The sequence below is a fragment of the Vanessa cardui genome, chromosome 13 (assembly GCF_905220365.1).
Source record: "Vanessa cardui chromosome 13, ilVanCard2.1, whole genome shotgun sequence".
Taxonomy (NCBI): Eukaryota; Metazoa; Arthropoda; class Insecta; order Lepidoptera; family Nymphalidae; genus Vanessa; species Vanessa cardui.
This window is the reverse complement of record NC_061135.1, coordinates 10,340,425-10,346,527: the sequence shown is the minus strand read 5'-3', so window position 1 is coordinate 10,346,527 and position 6,103 is coordinate 10,340,425.

The following is a 6,103-nucleotide window of genomic DNA, read 5'->3' as shown; positions in this document are numbered from 1 at the left end:
TTTTTGTGATGAGATAATTCATTATTATGACGGTTAAAAATATACTTTCTTAATACTATTTATTCATTATTTGTATTATAAATCAGGATCGTGGTGATGTCGTCCAATGTTGTCATGTGTTATCTAATTTCTGCATTTCGAATAATGAATTCGAATCTGTATAATACATTAATTTACATTGAACTATATATTTCTTATGAAAATTTTTTAAATATATTGTACTTGGCCTATATAACTTGGCCCAGAAGTGATGCACCGTTGTTATATTTATTTCCAATAACATGATGCCAACAGAAAATATAGATAACTTATAAGATTTTCGTACCACAAACTGGCATTAACACGACAATCTTGGAAGGTATTTGAAATATTTAATACCGCTGTGGGATACATACTCACACACCGGATTTCAGTGAAATATTACGCTGCGAAAGTGAAAGTGTTACGGTTAGATGGAACGCGAGGCACATATTCTATTTTGTCGAGTTGCTTTTATACAGAATTAAATGAGAGCTCATATTGCCTGTTAAAGAAATTATTTCATCAGGAACGTTAATTTAAATTTAAATTAAACATCTCGGTATATTTTGTTTAAATATTCCTGCCTAATAAATAACACAGCCGCCTGTAAATTTCCCACTAGTGAGCTAAGACATCTCCTTTTAAGGAAAAGGTTTGGAACATATTCCATCAATCCGTTCCAGTGCAGGTTGGTGGAATACATATGAGGCAGAATTTCTATGAAATTTGACACATGCAGGTTTCCTCACGATGTTTTCCTTCACCACCAGATTCGGGATGAATTCACAAATTAAGCACATGAATATTCAGTGGTGCTTGCCTGGGTTTGAAACCACAATCGTTGGTTATGATGCACGCGTCCTAACCACCGGGCCATCTTGGCTCTATTAATAAATAACTCGATGTTTAAATTTGTTACCAGATTCATATGATTGTAAGTCCGTAATAGTGTGGTAAGGTTATTATTTATTATTATTGCCCAAAACGTCATTATTCTTAAATTAGTATGTTTCAATAATAATGAACTTACAATTATAGCTCTCAATTGTTTTTTTCTTCATCCGTAGACTTACCCTATTGAGACATCATTAATAAACTAGCTTATTGATGGCTACGCCACGAACACGTCAATATGTGCGTGAAGCGTAAGCAATGTAGCTTCGGCTTAGGTTGCTCGCAAACTTACGACTTATTCTAATGACAAATATAACAGATTAACTTAAGCTAAAATGTTATAAGTGAACTGTCTATGTTTATAATAACTAACTAACCCCGTTGCACTTATGCTGTTTTTTGATGTAGCTTTTGATATTTATTGAGGAATCGTTCCCATGCGCTGTAAGCGTATTTTGCCTTGCACTGCCGTATGCATAAACAACCTGGTGCAGAGAATTCCAGATCATGCTTTTCCCATTGAAATGAATGCGAGTGAAACACTGTCGAGTATGGAAATAATGCTTGATATTAACAATGTGACATACAATTTTGAGGCTTACGTCTGGTGTACCTATGAACTGAAATAGTATTTTTTTAATACTATATATAAAGTATAGGTTTAAACGTACGTATGTGTTAGTATACCTCAAAATAACGATACTTCGTATTGTCTTTTTTCTGTTTGGAAATAATTCAGTTAAATTATACACATGAAGCATTCAATATGAGTTCATAAATCACAATAAACTTTTCGCCAATGAAGTTATGTCGCGGTCACCACGTGTCGCCATGTGTTATCTTTCACTTCGTATAAAAGGTTATTTGGTGATAATGAGTTTAGTTTGCTGATCCTTGCGTGAAATTATCGTATAATATCCGCACGTTTGTACTGCCTTGATACCGAACGCAAATACACTCATAATGCTCCAAGTGATCGCAATGCCGTATTAATCGCGCTAATGAATTTGTAAAGCAGTTAATAGGTTCTGTAGAATATACATAACCACACAGGTTATCCTTATTGGTTCAATGATAGAGTTCAAAATCCTTTCGAAGTCTAGATGAAAGTACAAGTGATACTGTACACCTACATTAACTTATCGTTTCAAGATATTGATTAATGTAATTTATACCTTATTACAATGGTGTTCAGTTTGAATTTCCATCAAGTCATACCTGATACGTTTCCATGTATGTATATAATGATTGAGGTAGATATATCGATAATTGCGATATCCCCTTTTAGGGTTCGATTAATAATATTGTTAAGATGTTTAAAATTAAAAATCTAATTTTGATTGTTTAATATTTAAGTGTGATTAACTAAGTTTTAATAAAATAATATTATGATCACGGAACGCGCGGCAAATGTGAAATAGAGAATGACTTGTTATTTATGTGAGACATCATATACATAGTATGTGTATATAGCATACAAAGAGTAGATACAAGGTAGTAGAGAGTGGCGGCTGTAGGGAGCATAACAACATATCAGAACGTCATGCCATTCACCGTGATAGCAAACGAGTCAATTTCATTCTGAATAAAGTTAATTAATTCAATTTTGTGTTCTTGAAATTTGATGAGAATATCTTGAAATATAAAAAAAGAATAAAAAGTTCTGTTACTAAAAATTTTATATTGCAATTTACGCCGAGAAAAACGGTCCGGTTACAGCCAGTGCTGAATAAAAGGCAGTCTCGTCCATAACGTCAGAACGTTTAATCAGCCAGTTTGTTATTTATCTTCAGCATTTTACTTAAAAAACTTTAAAGAAATTTAAGAATAATTTAATACAATGAAATATATCTTACAGTAACGACAAAAATCCGAACAAAAATGTTAAACGTAAGTCTATAACGTTTTGAGATTGAGTTAAAAACTAAATAGACGTATATACAATTCACCAAAATAAAGAGACACTTGATAAATTACTCGCAACAAAATCAGTGGACGGATTGACAGAAGGAAAAGGGACTGACACAATAGTATAGTTTGTTTTGGCTCGCTCGCGAGACGTGGCATGAATTTGTTTTGGCTGCGAAGAAAAGGTCAACATGTGATGGATTAAACTGTACTAACATTGGTTAAGTAAAATAAAAAGTTTGAGGAAACAATTTGTCGTTGTGTTTCTATACTTAAAAACTATTTGGATATCGGATATTGTTCCAAAGTGAAAAATGCTCCTTTTATTCGAACTCGAATAAAGCGACTCAGATCTAATAACACCTTTAGATTTCTGTGAAGCGGTGTTACTTTAGATCTAGCATAGGATAGGTGAATGTAGCACTGTTTAAACTTAACTGTATCATCACAGTACAAAATTACTTCTTAAGTCATTCATTAGAAGTATCCAGAGATCTTAGAGTTGCTCTTTCACCTGGAGAATTCGGGAATGGCGCACATTCTCCCGACCGTAGTTCTCAGCCGCAGCCGTTCCAGCATTTGCATCTCATTGGGAATGCAACCGCGGCCGAAGAGCTAGTTGGACTTTGGATATGGCATTTTTTATTTGATATAACATATCTCTTATTCACTCAAAATAATAAAGGTATAGTTTCCTCAAAGGGAAAGCTTTTGGAGCTCATTCTACTAAGTTACACGTGTGTAAGAAATATAATGAAATTCGAAGCATGTTGCTTTCGTTTACGATATCTCCGCCGCGGCACATTGGTGGTTTATTGGTGGTTAAATTGTCTTACTGCGCCAATATTTAAGGGCGTTGGTGAATATTTACCATTAGGTGGTCAAAAATAACTTATAAGGAAAAAAATACAGGTGTTTGTAGATACAAATACTAGTATAGTAGTGTTAATTCTAGTATTTGATTAAAAATAAAAAATGTATTTATCCCGTGTTATTTGTAACCCCTAAAAGTGTTAAAATTAAAGCTCAAAGGAAATATAGTGTGCTTACTCCGTTTTTCAAACAATGAAATGAGGATTTTTTTACCATAGACAAAGTTCCCGGCGACAAGGTAGTAAATACTTAAATGGCAAGCTATTTTGAAATTTATCGCTAGTAATTATCTGTCGTCTCCTCGAAGTATAGAATTAAAATCGAATTATTTTGTAATGTACCTTCTCCATTTTAACAATGGCTTGTCATAACTACGTCATTGTCGAGATTTTGCAAGCAATTTCCGCCTTAGCGACGAATGCAAATACTAGTGAAATGTGTTATTTATCGCGTGAATTAGAAATCGCGTTGTTGTTCTACAATACATAAGACGTTACATAAACAACGGGAAATTTGAAGAATATTCAAAATAGGTTTAATATTAAATGTATAGAGAACAAAAGGGTTTATGTTAAGAAAATAAATTCAGAAGTTATAGTACGACACAAATTATAATTATGTAGCATCGGCAAAATTCGTAAAACCGATTACTGCCGATTTATACAACCAATAGAAATAGTTTCCTATCGCGCCATTCTACGCTATTCGTCGCTATATATTCTCGCGTCAGAGAAAGCAAGTGCATATAAACTGGCGTCTTAAATTGACGAATATATTAACTCATATGATATTACAAGTTATTACGATAATCTTTATTAACATAAGAATTAACAACATTAAATGCTTAAATATATATATACAAATATGAACTAAAACTAGTTACTGTATAAATCTTGACCGCGTGGAATGGTGGCAAGAATGCTAGCAGCATTTCCCCGTTGAATCGCAATTCCGATCCTCTGGGCAAAAAACGAACCAGCCCTCCTGTCACCAGTGGAGGCAATGAGGCGAGGTGTTATACTTTTGATGAAGCTTTTTGCACCACTACTCCAAGGGCCAAGCGTTTCGACAGCAAATGGAACAAAAAAGTAATTAGACATAATACACGAATATTTACTTATTTTTTTGGCTTCAGCTTTTTCCGCAGCGGCACCGGCTCTTAACATTGTTTCTCGGATATGAGATGGGGCCAACGTGTCAACACATGTAGCGTCCCACACAAGGGCCCGACCTCGTTCCCAGGGAACCAATGTTAATCCATCAGGTCTCTTACCATCATCACGACTAATTCCACGAGGCTCAGTAAGAGCAGGAACGTCGATGGTGGCAAGAGCCCTTTTTATTATTTAAAAATAAATGTACTTATCCCGTGTTATTTGTAACCCCTTAAAATGTTAAAATTAAAGCTCAAAGGAAATATAATGTGTACTTACTCTATTTTTCAAACAATGAAATGAGGATTTTTTTACCATAGACAATTATTAGTTATTACGTTTGTGTAAAGATCATATTCACACAAGAAATAAATATTGATAATTTGGGATGGCGTACTTAATTCGGATGTGTTCGGTTTTACGAATTTTGCCGATGCTACATCTAAGTTGTGTCATACTATACGTGAAAACTCCTGTAAAACGACAATTATCAGGCTTGTAAATGCATAGATGGATTTTTATAAATTGAACTCCTCTTATTTACGAAAGATTATAATAATCATGAGATCAGATCAGAGATCAGATAAATTTCCGTCTATTTTTTACATGTAAATCTACGCTTAATTATGTTTTAAAAATGTACAAAAGGTGAGTCGAATATTCGAATAACACAATACAATCCGGAAAGAACGAGTAATGTCAAATTACACAAAGAATTCTGTTAAGCTAGTTTCATCCTTACTAACTTTATCTATTTGAGTGACTTCATCAACGGCATCAACGGCAAATACCTTTGTTGCACGATTGTAATCATTAGACTGTTCACAATAGTACATAAACGATTCTTTAGTACTATAAGTATATATGAATTTTCTCTTTCCGTTACTAGTTTGGTTCATTCCTTTCGTAGTCGTAGTTAAATTTTTGCTAAATTTCTTGAAAGTCTTCGTCTAAATAATTTTGACACTTGCTATTAATCTTTTAAGACTTTAAGTTTAAAGTCAAACACTCAAGCCATAACGCATTGATTACCCAACTTTGACGGTTAGACAAGAGTGGATTGACTCAGAGTTTAATCCTGCCATTTCATCACCCAGAATCTCTATTTTACTTTATAAAGGCGAAACTAGTTTTGAGCGTCCCAAGGTGTCTTTAAGTGTCCGAAGGGTCGCCCTAAGGGACACGCGATTGACCTAATTAGGGCAAGTGATGTAGAAAATTACACCCAGATGGGTCCAACCTAATTGCCGGTT